The sequence below is a fragment of the Sphaerodactylus townsendi genome, linkage group LG09 (assembly GCF_021028975.2).
Source record: "Sphaerodactylus townsendi isolate TG3544 linkage group LG09, MPM_Stown_v2.3, whole genome shotgun sequence".
Lineage (NCBI taxonomy): Eukaryota > Metazoa > Chordata > Lepidosauria > Squamata > Sphaerodactylidae > Sphaerodactylus > Sphaerodactylus townsendi.
Genome location: NC_059433.1, coordinates 45,282,127 through 45,305,139, shown reverse-complemented (window position 1 = coordinate 45,305,139; position 23,013 = coordinate 45,282,127). Strand labels below are relative to the sequence as shown.

General features: G+C 42.1%; 1 protein-coding gene across 2 annotated transcripts in view; it reads right to left on the bottom strand.

The window, feature by feature from the left end:
* Window positions 1-23,013, bottom strand: part of COLEC12 (collectin subfamily member 12) — a 121,377-nt gene that overhangs the window by 23,070 nt on the left and 75,294 nt on the right. The gene's annotated exons all lie outside the window — the stretch shown is intronic.

Genomic DNA, 23,013 nt, shown 5'->3' with positions numbered 1-23,013 from the left:
AAGTTTGGTCCAGGGGGACCAAAGCTATGGACTCCCAAAGGAGTACCCCCATCTCCCATTGTTTCCAATGGGATCTAATAAAAGATGGGGGCTACACATTTGAGGGTCCATAACTTTGGACCCCCCTGAACCAAACCTGGGTGGTATCATTAGGAGAACCTCCTAACGATGCCTTGAAAGTTTGATGTTGCCAGCGTAACAATTGCACCCCTGACAACAGGCACCCCCCAAATTTCCCCAGATTCTCCTTTTAAATCCATCCCCTTTGGCATGGATTTAAAGGGAGAATCTGAGGTCCCCAGTTTAAACATTGAAAGTGATGCTATTTCAGTGTAGGGGATAATCCATCCCCAAACAGCATCACTTTCAATGTTGTTTTAACTGGGGACCCCGATTCTCCCTTTAAGGTGGATTTAAAAGGAGAATTTGGGCTCCCTAGTTTAAACACCATTGAAAGTGTGGCACATGGCCAAGGATAACCATAGCTGAACTCCTCTTGGAGACTTGCTATCACCAAATCATTTAATAAGAGGAAGCTCTCAAATAATATGCATTGATGCATGGACAACACAATAACAAAACATTCCTGACTGCAGATAACATAAAATAGAAACATCCCCGTGGGGTCAGTTCATGATGTGGCCCCTCTCAATAAACCTATCGGGGCCCTTGTAAGTTTCATTTGGAAAAACATATGAAACATTTTTGTCCTTGGGGGGAAAAACTTGGAAACCCACTAAATCTGCAGTTTGGCACAAAGTACATACTTGTTATCAAGTTTTATAATCATATTCCAACCCCAAATCCTATTTATTATGTTCATGTCCTTGGTTCTCAGATCTTTCTACCAATGCAAAGATGATTCTTCTGCTCAACAATCCCAAGGCTAAAATAATGGAAATCGTAGCCAAATTTTTGCTGCACATTTTGATCTAGGTTCCCTTGGCTTCTGCTCACACTATTTTCACTGTTCTCCACTGGATTTACTCTTTCCTTTTTGTCCCTATGCTGTATTTGCCTAATAAAGGTCTCTGAATCTGAAATATTCATGTCCCATTAAAAGTCCTAATAACATAAAGGGACTTAAGTATGAATAACTGGTACAGTGTTGCTGTCTGCCACAGTTTTGTTTCCAGAAAAGATGTATGCGCAGTGAATCGTTTTATCTTGAGAGCTCTCTGACATTGCATTAGTAGAACCATACATTGTTCTGAAAGGAGGTCATGTGTTAAGTCATGCAGAGCTGAGCCTTGTTTGCATCAGATTTTCATGTGTTGCTATTATCCCATGGTTTGCGCATTCCATTATGCAATCTGAGCACATGGCTTTAATGCTGAGCTGCCCTCAGACTTTTGTCACTAATGGTGCATACCAGAGAGGCAGGGTCACTTCCGAATGTTGCACATTTCTCATTGCTGACTTAAACTTAATAAATATCAGATGGGACACAATGGGCCTCCTTTCACTTGACACATTTTTCTGTTTCCTGACTTATTTTAATAAGAGCTTTATTTTTTCTCTCTGTCTCTGTTGGAAAGACATTTGGCTAAACAGGCTGGTGCTCAGTACAAAGGGATCCAGCTGTCACACATGTTTTGGGGACCCCCTTTCTCTGGGAGCCAAGATGGTCACAAAAAACAAACTGAACAGACATCCTCCTGTTACTAACCTTTGTAGTATTTGTTTTTCTAGTATTATATTCCATTGACTGGGGACTTTGTTCTCATGGGGGGGGGGTGTGGGTCCCATCTGCAGATTCTTTTTGGATTGCAGATAAGCAGTCTTGCTACTAACAGTTATACTATTTTTGTCCATTTTCAATACTGCCCTTTGGAGATTAATAAACAGTGGCAGCTGGTGCTAACTGGGGCTGGCAGACTAGACTGATCCTACACTACTCCTCTGCAAAAGAAAGAAAAGGAGAAAACAGACTATTCTCTCCAAGTGTGCTTTTATACATTGAATTTGTGCTCTGCAAATATGCAGTCGACACACTGACTGATCTTAGCATACTAGTCCAATACAAACTGCTACACAGAAATGAGTGTACATTATAATATTAGAACCCAGGATGATCACCCAGCTCCACAGAATAACAAAATATCTTCTTCCCTCCTAATCAGAAGGCAGCTGCAGCAGAATGAAGAATCTTGTTGAAGAAACAAGTGTCCCCTTGTATAAGATAAGCAATAGCAGTGGCAGCTCAGTTAGTCTTAATCAGGCCAATTCCACCCACCTAGCCCAAGCAGCAGCTTGGTGTGAAGGCCTCTGTTCTGCTCCTGAGTAGTCTAAAAATACACTGAGAAGGCCTGCCTATCTTTCCATTCCTTCCATTTGGACTCTTCCACCATGTTGTCAAGAGTAAACATTATCTCCATCCATCTGTCTTTTCCTAGGATGATTCTTAAGGAGTTTCCCAGTGATGTTCTACCACTGAGCTACCCTCCATACCATACCAGTTTCTTGAAGAAAGCTCTACTGGTTTCAAAGGTCCCTACTTCCAAATAACTGAGGTGCAATCCTTATTTAAAACACTAAGTGTTCATGTTATTGCTGTTGCTTTAATTTTTTTTTACATTATTTATAGTCCACCTTTCTCATTGGGATTCAAGGTGAATTATACAGACTGGGACTATACAATCTGCCCCCAAGAAGCTTTTTTTTCTCATCTGGTATGCACAACTTATACCCCTAAACTAATTCACATGATCACTATCTATAATTCATAAATATAATCTGGTTGTAAAATGGACAGAGTATATTCCTATAGCTGACATATTGTTCAAAGCAGAATGACTACATTCAAACTGCTGCCCAGTCTCTTTTATATGAACTGTATAATGATGATATCATTTCAAGCAGCACTTACAAAAGGATGTAAGAAGGAATGACAGTTTAAAAAAAGTGAATGTATGCTTTGATTGTAGTTAAGATTTTTAGAATAACTGCAGAGAAACATTTACTTTTCATTGCTGTGATCCTGATTGGTCAATAATGCATGAACACAGACAACATATTTCATATGGGTTATATTTCATACTTTCAGTACTAAACAACAAACCATTCTTGAAACTTAAAAGGCTGACACAAGCCTTTGGAGTGGGAAGGAATTGCTAAATGTCTTCTGCACCTCTGGATCATTGCTAGAAGGTGTAATCATCAAAATGCTTTCTGCTGGCATATTTCTGGAGTAGTATTTCAATGGGACATTCAAGAAGGTATTGGAAAGAAAGTGCTTTAATGAACTCAAACATCCTAATTCCTTGCCCTTCAGTGTCAAATGAGGACCAATTCAAGACTACAGAGACAGAAATGATGGAGCCCTCTCACAGGAACTGTGACACCCAAGATTAGACATGGAAAAACTGATAACAGAAAACTTCCTCTTTTGGAAAGCTGTTATAAATGAACAGAGTTGCCAGCCTCCAGATGGGGCCCAGAGATCTCCTTCTGTCACAACTGATATTGAGATACCAAATATCACCTGGAAAAAATGGGCACTTTGGAAGGTAGTTTCAATGGCATGACACGCTGATGAGGTTGCTCCCCTCCTCAGTCCCTACTGTTCTGCCCCCCCCCCCCCCCAAGTGTCTCTGCTTGAGGTGCCCTGTTTTTGGTTGGGACAGAAAGGGGGAATGCAAGCCAGTTTCTACAGTTCTTAAAATGGCTTTATTCAAGGAAAGAAACAAGACCTTAACTCCTCCCAGGCTCTAACTAAACAGAGTACTTGCTTATCCTCAGGCTGTAGGAAGCTGCAGACTTGGTTCTTTGCTGGCTGCTGTTGGATGGTTGACAGTCTCCGCTTCCTTGTAGCTCTGGAATCCTTGCTTTTTGCTCTCACTGTAGATAAACTTGGCTTGTTCTCTTTTTAGCCCACCATATAACCTATGGACTTCTCTGTAAGCTACCATAAAGATATATGGGCTTCTCTTTAAACTACCATAAGGTTATGTGGATCTCTCTTTAACCCACCATAAGGTTATATGGACTTCTCTTTAGCACACCATAAGATTATGGACGTTACGAACAGTGCGGAGATCTTCACCCTTAGCACCTCATTGACTAACTGAACAAACTAACACAGAGGGTTTCTGGGTGGGGAAAAGGAAATTGCCTGCTGGGAAAAAGTCTTAAAGGGGCAAGGTCTAACTAAAACACCCTCCCAAGGAAGACTTAATAAGGCAAAACCAAACTGACTATGGGTGAACTAAACCTTAAAAGATAAATAAACAAAGGCTCTGTGGGGGCATGACACCTACCCTGTGCAGTCCCCACCCCAAAATCTTCAGGTATTTCCCCACCCAGAGCTGGCAACCCTAAAATATGTTAGGACAGTGGTGGCAAACCTTTTCGAGACCGAGTGCCCAAACTGCAACCCAAAACCCACTTATTTATCGCAAAGTGCCGACAAGGCAATTTAACCTGAATACTGAGGTTTTAGTTTAGAAAAAATGGTTGGCTCTGAGGCATGTGTTACTCGGGAGTAAGCTTGGTGTTAGAAGATGGCTTTGCTTTGAAGCAACCATGAAACCCTTTGAATGGGTGAATCACGACCCTAGGAGGGTTTACTCAGAAGCAAGCCACATTGCTAGCAACCGAGCTTACTCCCAGGTAAAGGATCGCGCTTTAGTTCTTTGCATGAAAATCAGTAGGGTTTAACAGCACTTAACAGGGTTACCTATTCTGCTTCCCTAAAACTAGGTCTTAGGTTTAATGCTAATAATCGAGCCCAGTGGCCCAGGCCAGCCTAGATATGTGGGGGGGGGCGATTTCCCCCCCCCCATGATGAACTCTGTTTGTGCGTGCCCACAGAGAGGGCTCTGAGTGCCACCTCTGGCACCCGTGCCATAGGTTCGCCATCACTGTGTTAGGAACTATCTAATGAGCTACTCACACATTAAAACTACGAAAGAACAGTAATACAAGAAGGCTTGGAACTCAACAATAATACATTTAGAATGCAAATATTTTCATTCAAAATCGTTGGGGTTTATTGGTTTACAAATTTCAAATGCTTTAGAATGATACAAGAGAGCCCAGTAAAGTTAGAGAATAGTTGATGCTACACAAGACCTCATGGAAGATACTGCTTTGAATTTTCAAATGTTGCTGAACTTCAAGAGTATTCCTTGTCAATTCCTCTAAAAATAGTATTTTCAATGGCTCTGTACAAAAGAAAACATAATTTTTTGGTCATCTGTGTACCCCTCTTCATTAATCCTTTCTTCCTCACCTGACATAATAAAGTGTCTGAAAAGGGTGCCATTATTTTCTCTGGAACAGGTTCAATAAGGGAAATAGTTTTGATTGTATGTAATATACACAAATCCTTTTCACTAAATAGAAGAGTCTTCATTACTCACTTTGACCATAACCTCTAACTTGTTTTTACAACACAGACATTTTGCATTTGGCTTTGTACATATTCATTGTAGGTCAGAGATGCAAAATGAATAGCTAAATATTCTAATTATACACTTCAATAGCCATAGACATTTAATTATATGGAACCACCACACAATGCTCTATTGTGATTAAATACAAACTATCTTAATTGAAAGGGCAGAAGGAGAAGAAAACTGAACCACAACATGGGAAACAAAAAATCTGAAGTGTCTGAACTGCACGTTACACAAATGTAAGCTTTGGGATTACCATAGTACATTCTGAGGAAAAATCACAGATTTTTTCAGCTGTTTGTCAAGCCACAGAAAAATACTAAGACTACTCAAAGGGCTAATAACCTTTAAACTGTCCGTTTTTTTAACAGCCATGTCTTCCTAAATTAAAATCTCATCTGCGTATTTGTATTTGTAACATAGTAGCCCTCATTCCCTCCCAAAACCTCCCACCAACTTTATGATCTGATTAGTGCAGCTTTCAGGTAGGAAAATAGGCATTTTCTCTAGACATGTGGCTATGAAATATGAATGACTGCAAGATGCAATCTGAAAGATATACATGGGCAGTTACCAATTACCACAAAGTAGGTATCTTTTCTTTTCAGATGTTATTTGTCATGTATGATCATGGCACAACTCTATCCTTTCTCCAAGGCCCTTTCCGCATGGTCCAAAAGCGGTGGCGGCGAGCCGGTAAAACACCGTTTTCGCGGGGACTGCTTGCACAGGCGCCGCTGCCAAATCACTGCAGCGGCGCCCGGCTCCTGCCAAAATGGTGTTTTTGAATCTCGCTCAGGGAGCGAGGTATTTTGGAAACGCTGTCTTCCATTCGGTGCCATGCGAACAGCACCGGGTGGAAGCCGGCGTTTCTCTCCCAGCCCTTCCAAAACACTCCTTATCTCTGGTCGCCTTCTGTCACATTGTGCAGGTCAGGAGAGACACCCCCTGGCCTCATTCTCCAGTGTCGTCGCTTTGGCAAGGGGGGGCGTGTCCCCTGGCCACCACAACGCGAAAGAAGGCGACCGGAGGTAAGGAGCGTTTGGGAGCGGCGCAGCCTGTGTGAAGGCTGCGCCGCTGTCACTTCCAGCAGGACCATCCATGCGAACGGTCCCACGGGGGTGTGCCGGCATAAACTATGCTGACGCACCTCCCCTCAGTGCCCATGCAGAAAGGGTCAAAGAGTCTTCCTTCAGCTTAAATGGTTGTTTCATGTTGCATGGGAGGAAGAGATGCATAAACTGGAGGAAGTCTCCTTAGGTTGGAGGAAAGCTTCAAACATTTCTAAGTGGAATGGTAGGGTTCATCCCAATACCATCAGCAAAGTGGCCCCTATCAAAGTGGCCCCTACACTTGCTATCAAATTGTCTCATTCTTAGAAATACTAGTCTGGCTGAAACAATGCATATTGAAGTTGTTTGACAGTTCAGTTGAAGAAGATTAGTTATTGAAAATAAAATAAACAAATAAATAAATAACTGGGCTAAGTGGGTCCTTTGTTGTTGGATAATTTAATTCATTGCAGAAAACTGTCAGTGAAGAATAGCACTACAGTTCTGCAGTCCCAGATAAGTATGATTAAAGTATGATTTCCGGTTGAAATAGGCAAGGGAAAAGAAATATTGATACTGGTGACCATTTGGGAAGTTATTTATTTAATATTAATACACTACATATTAAGAACTTTACTATCTCAGTCATGCTTACAGCTGCTTTGTTAATATCACACTGCAAATGAGGAACAGAGACTGAGAGAACTGATGGTTGCCATCAGATGAATTTAGGAGAGAGGCTGACTACCTCATGGCATTTTTAGTTGCTATGTTAAACCAGTTTACTAATGCAGGAACCTTTAATTATGAAGGATCCAGATGTTCCAAGTGCAAAATCCTATGCACACTATTCTGGAAAGAAGTCCTTTTGAACTCAGTGAATAGGCTTGCTTAGAAGACATGCAAACAGGGACTAATTTGGTGCTGTTTCATAATCCTCAAACTCAAACTTAACAATAGTCTGCAGAGAAAGGGACAGTGCCAATTTTAACCCCTGACGCACATATTTTAATAGATACAACAATTCTTCATTAGACAAATACCATATTAGTTCTAAAGTTGAATCTTATGCTGAACATAATCATGGTTACAATCATATCTCTTAGTAACAGAAATACAAACATGTGTTGCTGTTTGGGAGTATCCACCCAAAGCACTTCTGCATATTAGATGAATTCAATAATGGAAACAGCAACCTAAACAAATGCAGAAACACAACATAGCATTCAGAAACAGCGTTTCAAGCAACTACACTTGAAAAACAAAACACAACTATTATTTATTTATTTATTTATTTGATTTTCACCCTGCCCGTTCCCAATTGAGTTGAGTTCAGGGTGGCTTATAACATATTCTATTAAAATTACATATATAAACAATTTAAACCTTCATTAAATTAAACACATGGTGCTTAAACACACATAAATGGGGCGGCCAGACAGAGAGAAAGGAAGAAAAACCAACTCACAATAAGGTGTGACAGGAATAGGGGACAGTATTTCAGCAATAAAATAAAAGAGGGAAAGGGAACAGAAGGGAAGCCAGATGAATAAAACTGTTGCTGTCTTCAACCAGAGACCTGGCAGAACATTTCCGTCTTACAGGATGTCTTCCATGCATACTTCATGAAGGAATCCATTACTTTGTGGTATTGTGTCTTTGCATTATGTGGATCGCAGAAACAAATATTTGTAGTATTCTACTAACATAACCTACAAAGGAACTGCATAACAAAACTAATCTTCAGAGGTGGTGTTATTGGTTAAAGGCTCCAGCACACGTTTGAGTTTTAAAGGAAACTAATATGTGTTTCATTTACTGCAACAGCTGCTTATTCTGCAACTGGGTTTCATAAAATGTTTGATGATAGTTATCTGTATCTATTCCATCATCATCAGTTATGGTGCTCGTGCACGTTTCCCCTAAAAACTCAGAAATTTATGCTAAAGAAAAAAAACTGTGAATACAGAAACAGTCTGAGCCTCTGTATGGCATAGAATGGAACAAGCACGACAAACTAAATGACTCAGTTTAAGAAATTATTCACTAATCAAAGTATATGTTAAAAAAAGCCACCCTAATTTGGAACAACCGTGACCTAAATAGCCCAGACTGGTTTGATCGCATCAGATCTCAGAAGGTAAGCAGGGTCCACCTTGGCAAGTATTTGGATGGGAGACTTCCGAGGGATACCAGGGTTGTGACACAGAGGCAGGCAATGGCATCCTGAACATCTTGAAAACCCTACGTGGTTTCCATAAGTCAACTGTGTCTTGAGAGCAAAAAAAAATATTTGGAACAATGCTGTATTCCAGTTAAGGTTGCCAATTCCAGGTGGGAAATTCCTGGAGATTTGTAGGTAGAGCCTGGGGAGGACAGAGTTTGGGAAGGGAAGTGAGATAGCAGGGTATATTGCCATAATTAAAACAGCCAGGGTATAATTTCAGACACAATTCCAGGGGATTCTCAGGCCCCATCTGGAGATTGACAACCCTAATTTCAGTGCTGGACCTATTTTACTCACCTGTCTCTATTCATTGGAAATTAAAAGCAATTGCACATACAACCAGCTGCTATAGGACAGATCTTTTCATGTCCAGAATTGTAGGTTGCCCACCAATTTCTGACCCAGTGGTGCTTTGGAGCTTCCCATTTCTATAATGGTAGGGAGAGACAGTGAAGGTATTTACTGTCTCTTCTGCTTTATGTGTAGAGGTGAGTTGGACAGCAAAACCGATTTTATAGCAGTAGCTCTAGGGTTCCAGAGTAATACAGAGGAACACATTTATTATTAGGATTTGAATATTGGTTTTAGGAGGTAAAAATGGCAAGTATGCTGGAGAAGTTCAAAAACACACTAGGCGACTATTTTTGTTCTTTTCTACTAACATTGAGAGTCACACATGATTTCTCTTCCATTTGTTCAAAGTATAAACAATCTCAGATCCCAGCCCAGCTCCCAGTGATTTTGTGATCAGCTTAAAATGACACTGCCAACAAAAATCACACATCTAAGAATCCTATTGCATTGTACTAAAATATACAGAATGTAGAAGTGACATACCCTTTATGGTTTATTTAACCCTATGATTTTCTTTACCTTTTAGGATGATTTTTCCCATCTGCTTAGGAATTTACTGTATCCATGGGAGAGTAATGCTGATTTTTTAAAATAGTAACGTTTTCCAAGAAGAAGTGCAACATGAATTTTAATTTCCTTTTTGCTTCATGATGGGACATAGTTTATCATTACCATTACCATATTTCCTGGTTTGCTATCAATACTGCCAAATGTTTAACTTAAGTTTCTGTTTAGATGCTCAGTCTACTCATTAAGAGGCTTGTGGAGTGGACTGGTAAGCTACAGTATTGCAGACGAAGCTCAGCACACAAAAACAAAAACAAAATAGAGAATGGGTGCAGTGTATAACTGATACTAAAAGTAGAAAATGCCACCATACCCAGGCTGCCAAATATAAACTAACTCAAGGGTCTTATTTAATTAATAAAAGTGCAAGTGCAAACTATGACGCAAAGTGTAAAATGCATTTTGCACTTTGAGTCACAGTTTGCACTTGCACTTTTATCTCTCTCTATAAAAAGCTAACAGTGTTTTTGTTGATGACAGTATACCTCAGTAACTGCTGGGCCAATTCCTCTGAAAATTCCCAGCCACTATAGTCAACCAGGCGAGAGTGTTTTTAGATGTTCACATACCTGAAATTTCACACCTGGCCCAGGTAAAACGCCCTTTTCTTGGCGCTCCCTGGTGAAGGACATGTAGCTGCCTGTGTGTAACTGTCACCCTTAGCGTGTTCGTGCTGCTTAGAATGTTCACTCAGATGGCCAGATATAAGCAGTGAAAACAGTACATAGGCAGTAACTTGAGTGGAAGTGAAACACATACATACACACGAGGGAGAGGGAAGGGAGGGAGAGGGAGGGGTGACATGCAAGGGAAGAGAGGGAGGGAGAGGAGACAGTGAGGGGTGGCATGCAAGGGAGGGGAGGCATGGGGCCCAGCATCTTGATATGACCCACCCACCCTAGCGGAGGAAAAGGGAAGGGAAGGAGGGGGAGGGGTGGCATGCAAGGGAAGAGAAGTGAAGGAGGGAAGAGAGTGGGGGATGGCAAGGGACGGGAGGGAGGGCCAGGCACCCTAGATTCCCTGAATACTGTGGTTACAGTTAAGAAAACCAGGCATGCATTACTCAGGAGTAAGCTTGGTACAGCAACTGTGACATACTTTCAATGGCTGCGTCGCGCCCCTCAGAGGGTTTTCTCAGAAGCGACACCCATTGCCACCAACCAAACTTACTCCCAGGTAAAGGATCATGACCAGTCAGCCTAGATGTGTGGGAGGGGTGCCTTTCCATTCCCCCCCAAGGAATGCGGGCACACACATCAATTACATCACACAGTATCAGGCTGCATGTTTGCATGAGCATGTACTGCTGGCCTCTGCAATTGATTTGCTGCTACTGTTCCTTTTCCATTTCACCACAATAAGCCACAGCAACGCGTGGCTGGGCCCCGCTAGTTAATTAAATAACAGCCTTGAGCCAGTTTATATTTGGCAGTCTAGGTGTGGTGGCGTTTTCTACTTTAAGCTCAGCTCACAACCTGAGTTTGATCCCATTGGAAGTTGGTCTCTTTCTTTTTTTCATAGTAATTTTAATTAAAAATTTTCAAAACATTAAAAACAGGTTAAATAGTGTGCCTATAAAGTATTGTAACATTATGTTTCATCACTCTAAGTATAATAAACTTATAAATTAAATACAAAGAATTCAATCTACTCTCTCTTTATCTCACTAGTAACACTGCATATTTATTTATTTATATATCAGATTTAATATACCACCCCATTTCCAAAGGGCTCTGGGTGGTGTACAACCAATAAAAACAATCACATTAAATTATGATCAATAAAACAACATTTTATATCTACCCTTATCCTGTATTCTAATTTACAATGTGTTTCTATCTTAATATTCTACAGAAGAAATATGTACCCTATCTCTTGTGTTAATATACCTTATCCCAACACTCCCAATTTTGTCTGTATGTTTCATATGGTAAATTATGTATTTGGTGAGCCATTCTATCCAGTGCGTAGAGATGATGCACTTTCAGTTTCCAATCAGGTAGCTGGCTCAAGGTTGACTCAGCCTTCCAACTTTCTGAGGTAGGTCAAATTAGTATCCAGCTTTCTGGGGGTAAAGTGTAGATGACTGGGTAAGGTAATGGCAAACTATCCCATAAACTGGTTGTGGTGGGTTTTCCAGGCTGTGTGGCTGTGATCTGGTAGATCTTGTTCCTAATGTTCCGCCTGCATCTGTGGCTGCATCTTCAGAGGTGTATCACAGGGAGAAGTCTGTTGAATCTGGCTGTGGTAGCCTTCGACAATACATTATTCCATAAACATTGTCTGCCAAATAAATGTCGTGGCACGATGTCACACCATGGGTCAGTAATGGCATGGTGCTTGCACAGGGGACTACCTTTACTTTTTACCTAGTATTCCCTCTCAAATGTTCAAAATCAGATTACTGTTAAATTGCTTCTATATATAAAACTCTCCTTCCTGCACTGGAAGCAACATTGTGAGATTAAAGTAATCTTTACCCAGGATTTTGTTATCTGTTAACAAGGTAATTTCGCACTGCTGCTTTACTAAGATGGGGTTTTTTGTATGTAGATTTTTTATCATTACCATGTCAGATCAAGAAGAAGTAGGGTTTGTTTGACTCTGGCCCATTCCCCACAGCACAAATAAATCATTTTCAGAAAGGGGGAAAAAGAGTTTTGGGGTGGAGTTAAGCACAATTTCCTCCCCAAAACGTTTAGAAAATGTTTTATTTGTGCTCAAAACAGGTTAATCTGAAAACTCTAAATGAGCGACTTATTTCCAGAAGCCATTTTTAAAATGTTTCCTGCTTGCTGTGCGGAGAGTAGGAAATGTTTTATTTTTCCTGCCCAAATGTAAAGCTCTTACTTTTGCTTTTTCAGGCACTTGTGCCACCATTTTCTGCTACTTCAGTTTAACTCTCTGTGCCACCCATCATTTTCTGATCCTTTCCCGTAGACATTTCCTCTGCTGGCATTGTGGCTAGATGCCATTTCAGTGATTACACAAACAAATTCAGTTGTGCCTCTGAATAAGCCAATGTGTTGCTTCCCCCTTTTAAAAATTTTTGATGAGGTATCTTCAAAGGTTTGAAGAATCAGTATGTGAATCCATGCTGAATCTCATATTGAATCATCAAAGCTTTGAAGCAGGGTATAAATGATGTGTAAATAAATTTTAAAATTGCATGTTGAGGCCTTGAATATGATCCAGAAGGGATGCGATGTGAAGAACAGATGAGTGTCAGTTAAAGGAAGTGAGGGAAACCACTCTGCTCCAATTTCCAAGAGCTTAGAACATATTAAAAAAAGAAAGATGGTTGAGTAGAGCACAGATTGCCAAATAATCCTCTCCTCACTATTCTTTGTAGGTCCCCAGATTGTATAATATAATATGGAACCATCAGTACAATTGATATAGAAAATCAATGGACAAGTACATTTTTGTAGGCTTCTGAGAAAAGATCTTAAATAAATAAACTCAGAACCCATGGCACATCTTTCGACTTTGGCTATGACTTAAGGCTTACGTTCTCCTATGGCTCACACCAACACCAAAAGCAGTGGTAATTTTATCATGCCCACCAAACTCAGATTTGAAAAAGTCAACTTTTAATTCTGTTCCTTACCCTCTTCCCCCTTCACATCTGCTTGTTATCAGTAGCTATCTCACAGCATGTTTCCAAATCATTTTGCAAACTCGAAGCACATGCTCATGCCTGCTGTGGAACCAGCCATTACTGGGCTGTTTACTGGACCTTTCTGACCTAAAGTGTTCTCCACAAAGTAGAAAACCGCCAACAGTCTTGGCAAATAGGATTCCCTCCACCATCAACTTTAATCACAGATCTCCTTCACAGATTTTAACCACCTTGCTTCATTCTATGTGCCATAAAGCTGCATCTCTCTGTGTCTTGAAATGGACTTGTGAAGAAGGCCCTTTATGCACAGATGTAAAAGAAGCCTTTTGTGCTTTGGATCAGATTTTTAATGACACAACAGCTTTGATATATGATTCATGAAGGTTAGATTTTCCCTTACACAACTGTTCTAATGTGACCATGCTTTTTAAAGGGGAAGTCCCGCATTTTGAAGGTGCAGAGAAAACCTGACCTTTTTCATTTTGCAGGGAAGGTGAAGTAAATGTATGTGAAATGCCTGTGTCAGGTTTTTCCTCCCTCCTCTATTCTCCTTTCCCCCACCCATTATAGTGTCCCTCTACAACTGCATAACCCCACCATCCTCCCACGTTTCTGGCCAGCCCTCTCCTTTTCCCCTCCAACCTCCATTTTTGTTCTGCTCTCTGGTCACTAGGCTTACAGTGACGTGTTGTTGTTGTTGTTGTTGTTGTTGTTGTTGTTGTTGTTGTTGTTCCAAACTGAACACTTAATTTTTGCCCCCAAATGTTTGTTTAGAAACCTGCACTCAACAATATTGAACATATCGTATTTGTCTGCAGTTCTACTCTGAAGTAATTGCCATGATCTTCAATGAGAGCTTATACCCACAAAAGTGTCTGTAGGACTGCCCTGTACATTTCTTTTTTTTCTTTAGGTGTTCTCTGTTACCTAGTTCAATACAGTGATCTATAGGTGTGACACCTCCATAGACAAGAAATAAGGAGATAGTGCTTCCTACCCCCGGCCACTACAGATTAATCCACACAGCCCAGATTCATCTATCAGGCATAATTATGTGCAGAGAATCCATCTTTAATACATAAGGATGGGGATCACTTAGGTGCTTTAATACATAAGGATGGGGATCACTTAGGTGTATTACAGTCCTGGGATTCTATTATTTCTACCTCCATAAACAGCACACAAACATTTATATTCCTCCTCCTTAGAACCAGCACTGATGCATCAATGTACGCTTTATACCTGGCTCTCCATATGAACAATTCATCACATCCCCTTTTGCGCTCCAAGCTTTTAAAGCATTAGTATTAAAAGCAAATTCATAAACTGGCATCAGTGTTGGGATTAATACAGAGCATGCGGCATGCGCTTTGAATATGCTTCAATGGCAACTCCCAGCTCATTAGTGTGCTGTTTTCTGAACGTATCTCAAACTCAACCATTTGTTCACCAGAAAACTACATTTATGAGAAAACTGGGAAGAAAAAACCAGGAAAGGCCTATAATCCCAAACTGCCTGATTATGAATAGCCGTTGGAATAGTTTCGTTTACAAAATGAGAAGAGTCTCTAAGTTAGAGCTGCATCAAGTATACACATTGTCAGGTGAAACATCTAAAGTAAATCTGCGTGGCTCTTCTTTAACACATGTCACTTTAATATATGAACAATCAACACAAACAGAAAAAGAAACTTAATCTTCAAATTCAAAAGAAAAAGATTGCACTGACATCAGAAGATTGAAAACATCTGAAAGTTGCAAAGATTTAATATATCCATGAGGAAAAGTCTTCAGATGACATGCTCAACCACGTGTTCTGCATACTGCCTCATTTCACACCACAGGGAAACATTTATATACTCAGAAGTACCTAGTTCTCATATAACACAATTTGGAAAACTACACAAGTGCAGAAAGAAAGCATTCAATATATGCAGGTCAAAATCCAAAGCTTAAACCTAATCCAAATATGCCTGAATTCCTCCACTTATGTTACCAGCTTAATACAAAACAGTATGTTTAGTTAATACAAAGCTTCTGGCTTCAATCCACGTACATTAGGGAAATTCCAAGTTTTCAGACAGCTGCTCCATCACCAAACAATGTCACTCTGAAAGAAGAATGGAATAAACTGGCATGGATACTTCTGTATTTCTGATCACTTACTTTTTATATGTAGAAAGACAAGCTCAGTTTGGTAAAGCTAGTGGCTTAATGATCAGAATTTAGTTAACCTCTATAATTAATTGGAGTGCTGGTAGTATATTATACACTAGCAGGGCACCCGTGCTTCACTACGCATACTTCATCACAGACTCTCTATGAATTTTGGGGTGATGTTCAACATACTTCTTTACAGCCTGTTTGTGAACTTTGGGGTGACATGCAGCATATTTCCTCACAGCCTGTCTGTGGACTGATGGGTTTGTTTTCGCATATTTTGCAGCAGCTTCCTGTAGTTGTCTTTTTCTAATGCAATGTGTTATTGCTCTCTTTCACCTGGTGGGCTCCAAAAGATGTCATGTGGAAGCAGCCATTGTATTTTCGGGATGCAGAAAGGAAGTGTTCTGCCATTGGATGCTGATGAGTGAGAAGGCTGTGAAGAGGTTCAGGGTAGGGTTGAAGGGCAGGGAGCTGGACTGTACCGCCACTGCAGCACATTCCTGGCGACTCATCCCGCCACTTCAGAGCACGACACGAAGCACAAGGTGATCGGAGGTCGAGAGCAGTAAACAATCTGATGTCCATATGCAAAACCCGACAAATGTTTAGTAGTCCAAGATGATAGTGTGGTTTGTAATCTGTTTTGATAGTATTTGGCTGTAGCGGTGTTGTTAACGTGAGGGTGGGTGGAGGAGTACTTTTCGCCAGCCTGTCTGTTAACTTCGGGGCGACATTCAGCATGCTTTTTTGCAGCCTGTTTGTTGAAGCTGGTGGTGTTTAATTGTCACCCTTAGAATGTTCGTGCAGCATGTCTGTGGACTGAGGGGCTGGTTTGCCCTTAGAATGTTCGTGCAGATGGCCAGAGATGAGCAGTTAAAACAGTAAATGTGTAATAACGCGAGTAAAACTGAATATTTTGAAAAATCCTTTCTTAGTGAGCACCTAAACCACATAATGAACCGGTGTGCCAAATTTCATCTTTGTAAGTTCGGTGGTTTTTGAGTTCTTTTGATGAGTCAGTCAGTGAGTCAGTGAGTGTTATTTTGCGTTTATAGGTATAGATTAGCAAGGAATGATAGATTGCTGCATCTCTTCCAGAATCCATTAGTTACATCCAGCAGTTTTCATCACTGTCCTTGAAGGAATACTCACTTACTCTTTATGTACTACCTTTGCTTTTCCTTTTGGGGCAACCCAGTCCAGAAGGGGGGACCGAATTCCCCTCTGGAGCCAGCACACCCCTGCATCAGCAGAAATGTCCTTTCTGCTGGCATAAGGGGCAAATGTGCCGGTGCAGGGACAGCTTACCTGGACAGCAGGGTGCCACACGGCTGCCTGGTCATCCAGACCTGCCATTGTAAAACACTGGGCCAGCATGGCTAGGGATGTTTGGGGAGGTGGAGCCAACCTTAGTCAGCCACCAGAGCCCGATTGGCCACTGTGCACCAGCAGAGCAGCTGGCAGAGACATGCCACAATTTTCATGGCATATCTCTATTCTGCCCTATGGGGGAGGGCTTTAAGGATAATTTGGTGTTTTTTTTTCTTTTCGGGCTTCCCACACTGCATGAAAACCCTTTGGAGTGGGTGGAGCAGCGCTGAAGCAGCAGCATCCCTGTCTGTAAGCTCTGGATTGGGCTGTAAGTTACATTTTCCACTGGTCTGGGTCATCATAATATCTTCCCAGTTGCTAAAAAGATTCCCTGAAAGTTTCAGAAATGACTAAACAATCCTGGATGATCATATTGCTAGTGGCTACTAGCCAAGACAACAGCTAGTAGTCTCCCATCCTTGGTAGTCTGCCCTCAAGTTTTAAGCTGCTTAGTTTCCTAGTTCTTATAAGATGGGGCTATATACTATGCCCCCATCCCTCCCACTACTAACCTTATATTAAAGGATATATGCCTCTCCTATGTAATGGCACTTGTATAATTGAATGCATGTAAAGTGAGGTTATCTATGAGGAGTACTGGTAAGATTCACCAGATACTGCTCTATTATCCTATACTGAGCAAGTATATCCAGTACTAGAAGTTTATACATCCCTAGACATGCAGAATGTGGAAGATGACAGGTTCTCAGTCTTTAGAACTAACCTTCTGTGGATCAAACTAGGTTTCTATAGCTTAAGAACAGTGATATCTGTCCTGTTCTCAGTTATTTATTTTTGGATGGGTGGGTTAGATGGCATAAGAAGACCCCTTCAAACAGAGATTTCTAAATACAAGACAATTGCTGATGGAAGAAAGTAAAGAATTCTGTGGTTGCAATTACAATTACTTTGATACAGATGAAACAAGCAGATGTATCAATTGTTCGTGATCTTTTAACTGGAGAACTGTTTGCGAGAGAAATCAAGGGTTTCTTTGTGCCAGTTATTTGAGTCTGCTGCTTTGAGTGGAGAAAAAGCAGATAGGCAGCCCAATTCAAATGGGGAGGGGTGGTAGAGTGAAGGCTGGGGATGATGCCATAGAGCAGGGGTAGGGAACCTGCGGCTCTCCAGATGTTCAGGAACTACAATTCCCATCAGCCCCTACCAGCATGGCCAATTGGAGAGCCGCAGGTTCCCTACCCCTGCCATAGAGCCACTTCCAACGCTATATTTAGTGGTGCAGGTGCTGGGGGAGAAGGAGGAAACCATTTTCTCTCTCAGGGAAGCCTATTTTCAGGAATGCCTTTTTGGTGGTATTAAGTCTGCTCTGCAAAAAGCGGTGTTCCCAGGCTGAAACTACACAGGGTGCTAACTAAAGTTGGCTTTGCCTCCAGAATGCCCCCCTCCATGCCGATGCAGCCCCCAGTGGTGCAGAAGTGATGTTGTGGGGGCAAACCTCTGGATTAAGATGCCGTGGAACTGCATGGCGTCCCGGCACCAAGGTAAGTGCCTCTGCACCCGTGTCCATACCACTTTGTGTTTGTGGCAATGGCACCAGCACTGGGGTCACACCACTTCTAATGTGACTTTGCCACCCCCTTTAGATTACACAGTAAATCTGTCCAAATAAAGAAATAATACAATGGGGGGGGGGTAGGTATATTTTTGTATACTTGACAGTTGACACAGAAGTTGAAAAGTTAGGGATTATAATGGAAAGACTACAGAGCTTTAGCTACAGACAGATTCTGTTGTAAAACAAGCCACCAGCCCTTTTGAGTAAGACCGCAACGTCAGTTTATACTTTCCAACGTTAGCCATTCCTGTGGCTTTGTTTGTTTGCTTGCCACAGTTCTTTGGAGTTAGGAATATGTTGCCAGAGAAACAAAAGGCAAACTCTGGTTGTGATGTATGAACCTACTGTTTACAGTACATAGAAGGCATTCCTATACATTACAGGATTGCAAAACTCTGAAGTGCCTTGGTGTTGTTTACCACCATTAACAGTCTGGTAGCAATTTATATGTTTTGGGGAAATAGAGCTACAAAGTAAGAGTCATGACCTTTTGTTTCTTTTCCATGACAAATATTTAAACCATGCAGCAGAAGCTCCAATTCAGCAGGCCCATTTCCACATCAGATAGGAAAAATCTTGAATTAAGTTTTAGTGAAATTTAGCTTATTGTATTGTTTCAAATAGTATTGCCCTTCTCAAAGACAAGTACAATTTATAACCGTAGTGCTGAAGAGCTGGGGAGAAAAGGGCTATACCAATAGGTAAACTATGATAACACACAGTAGTAGAATTAATAATTAACTCTTAAAAATATACCAACTATATTCCATAAGATTCTTAATGTTCCGTAAGATTCCCAATGCTGTCTATATATATAAAAAGCAAACAGTGACTTTGTTAGTCACTCCCTAACGCGAAAACGGCTGGACGGATCGCCCCCGAATTTTCACATGACGCTCCTCCCTGTTGCAGGCAGGTAATCGGACCTTCAAATCGCCGAAAGTCCATACCTGAGCCAGGGAAAATGTCTTTTTCCTGGCGCACCAGGCCATGAAGCTGACTGCGTTTAACTGTCACCCTTAGAATGTTCGTGCAGCCTGTCTGTCTGTGGCCTGAGGGCTTGGTATGAGGGCTTAGAATGTTCATGCAGATGGGCAGAGATGAGCAGTGAAAACAGTAAATAGGTAATACTGTTAGGTAATATGAGTGGAAGTGAAACACATACACACTTTGCCGTGTGAGACATCAGGTGGGGTTCCCCCCCTCACACGCAGGTAACTTTCACTCTCTGTGCCTCACCCACTACTACCACACAACACACATCCAGCTCATCCTCACACACCTCACTCTGCCCTCCCTCACATCCAACCACCACTTCCTTACCCATATTCACAAGGCATTCCTCCCTGTTGCGGGCAGGTAATCGGACCTTCAAATCACAGAAAGTCCATACCTGAGCCAGGTAAAATGTCTTTTCCCTGGTGCACCAGGCCATGAAGCTGGCTGTGTTTAACTGTCAGAATGTTTGTGCAGCATGTCTGTGGCCTGAGGGCTTGGTATGCCCTTAGAATGTTCACGCAGATGGCCAGAGATGAGCAGTTAAAACAGTAAATAGGTAATACTGTTAGGTAATACGAGTAGAAGTGAAACACATACACACTTTGCCGTGTGAGATGTCAGGTGGGGTGCCCCCCCCTCACACGCAGATAACTTTCACTCTCTCTGCCTCACCCACTGCTACCACACAACACACATACTCTCATACACATCCAGCTCATCCTCACACACCTCACTCTGCCCTTCCTCACATCCAACCACCACTTACCCACTTCCTCACCCATATTCGCCACAGTTCTCTTTTACTAAAAGCGAGCTGGAGTTTGTCTTTTTCTTCTAAGAAAATCCATGGGGTGGGGGCGAACCAACACTACCGGCTCCGCTTCTTTTGCACATGGCCCTTTAAGAACCCAGGGAGCTGGCCTCGATCTGAACGCCTCACCACCCTGCCTCCTTGCCCCAGTTCTGCCCTTACCCAAGCCAGGACTGTGCGTGTCAACCAGCCTCATGGACAGCGGGATTTGCACTCTGGACAGTTCCGTTGTGGAATGGAAAGGGTTACCTTATACTAAAAAAAAGACACCACCATATAACAATGTGAATTGAAAAGGGAAAGAGGGATTCCATTTGATCACCCCAAAAGGCTATGCTGTGGATCATTGGACCTGCATGGACATCTGTGTGGGTTGCCGGACTGTGATGAGAAGGACAATTGCCACAGCAACTCGTGACCGGGCCCCGCTAGTGTTCTATAAGACTACCCAAATTTGGAGATAGCATACATGGTGAAATGCCAAGATTTGTAGCCACAAAGGACAATTTTTGGGTTTGCACTCCATAATGGTAAAGAGACAATGAGGAACTCTTGACTGACTAGCAGAAGGAAAGTGAAGAAACAAGTGGTGAAGAATTGCTCTAGAGCTAGTTGATGCCAGAGAAATGAAGATGCTAGAGAAGAACTATGACAGCCAGAGTCACACATGGTTACACTTAAGCTACAGGGGACCAAAAGGCACAGTGGACATTTCATGTAGATAGGAAGAAGGTCTTTTGGAAGGGGAGGGAGCTAATAATAATAATACAAAAAAGCTGTTTTGACCATTTTACACACCATTTTACACACTAAGAAGGAGGAAGAAATCCATCTTGATTCCAAGAAGCTTCTGTGAGCACATGGCACTGAAGTAACCAAGGGATGACACCTAGATACTCAGGCCATTTCTGCACAGCCAAATAACAGTATCCTAGGGATGGGAAAAAAGTGTGCCCCTAAGGTGCTGTTCGCACAGGAGATGCTGCTGCATCACAGCAGTGCCATCCTCGCCTCCCACAAGTGGCGCGAAGATGCCACTTTAAAACCTCACTTGTTGAGCAAGGTTTTTGAACAGCACCATCTTCCTGCTGGCGTGGTGCAAACCGCACCACCGTGAGGTGCCGCTTTTGGCCCCTCCTGTGTCTGCGAGGGACTTACCTTGCATTCCTCTGCAGTTCCGGGCGGCTGGAACGACATGCCCATGCTGCCCTGTGACCCCAGAGGGTTGGAGGGTAGCATGGGCGTGTCTTCCCAGCCACCCGGAGCTGCGGAGGAATGCAAGGTCAGTCCCTCGAAGACAACCTGGGTGGTTCCATGTGGAGCCACCCCTGCGGGCAACATCGGCATAGGGACTGCCCGCATGGGACCATGTGAATGGTCCCGATGCTCCACTGGCTTCATCAAAGCCAGTGGGAAGCCGCTGCCTCTGGCCGTGCGGAAACAGCCTCAGATAGGGCTGCTGGGCCTTCTGCTGTGGTAGGAGGCCTCCCATCAGGCTAGCTTGATTTCAGAAACTAAGCAGGGTTGGTTAGAATTGGATGTGTGATCACTAAGGAATACCAGTATCAGTATGAGGACAGGCAATGAAAACGACCTATGTTAGCCTCTTGCCTTGAAAACCCTGCTGGCTATAAGTCAGCCAAGAGTTGACTGCACTTTACACATATACATGCACACACACATTAATGGTCCTGAGGGCCTCTCAGCAATGACTGTACTGTGATCTGCTCATGACCTTCAAAGGGCAGATTATTCATCTTGGCGCTTTTGCTCTGCAAATTTATTGTCGTTATAGTGTAGCCCTCTGTTTCTCTTGTTGCCGTCCACTTATTGCTCATTCCATCCTGCAGCCTAATCTTACCAGCCTATAGTTTAGATGCTGACAGTCCACTGGCACATTCTACATTGTGTGTTACTACAGTGATGACTCCCTCTTTGATGCACACCTTAACAGAGAATCTATCACAGACAATGGCAGTGATGCTTCAGCTAAGCCTGGTTAGTACTGCATGGAAGGCAGTAATAATAAAACACTTCTGAGCATTTCGTACCTCGAAAACCCTAGGATGAAATAACCCCAAGGAAAGAAGATATATGGACAACTAAATGTGAGAGCATTCTCATGATAGCCATGAGAACACTGCTGTTATTTTAAAGGCATTTTAAAATGCTGCAAGTGCCCAATCCTCAATAGGCCCTCAGCATAGTGCTCTCCATACCTTTCCAGGTGCTGAAACAGTTGCAGGGGGGAACAACCCCCCCCCCCCCCATGAGTCTTTTAACACTTGAAAAGGCACACAGAAGGGAACAAGAAATGCTTAGTTTGGCCTACAATGCTGGAAGACAGAACCCGCAAGTTAGATGGCACTCAACAATCTACTGGGGAAGAGCAGAGGACAGCTACAAATAGAGCTGTTTTAAAATGATACATCTATATTGAAATTGAAAGGACATTCAGTTACAAAGGAAAGTCCTAAACTGGCTGAAACATTTAATAGGAACATGGAATGTAAGAAGTATAACTCACCATAAGCTTGAAATTATAAAACGAGGAGTGGAGCATTTAAACATTGGAATCTTAGGTGTGAGTGAACTAAAGTGGCCTGGATTATAACAATTTCAGCTGGAAAATTCTGAACTGCTTTATTCTGGAAATGACAAGTTGCATTGTGCTAATAGTGAGGGAAGACATAGCAGAAGCAATCAGGTGTTTTAATGCAAAGTCTGACTGAATAATACCAATCATATTTAATAGAAAGCTTATCAACATAACCATCTCTGACCTGGCCCTTTCATTGGGGTGTGGCTCACACCTGGGAGCTAGCAAGTGTATGCCCCAGTTGGCAGCATCAGGGAAGAATTGGAAGCTGAG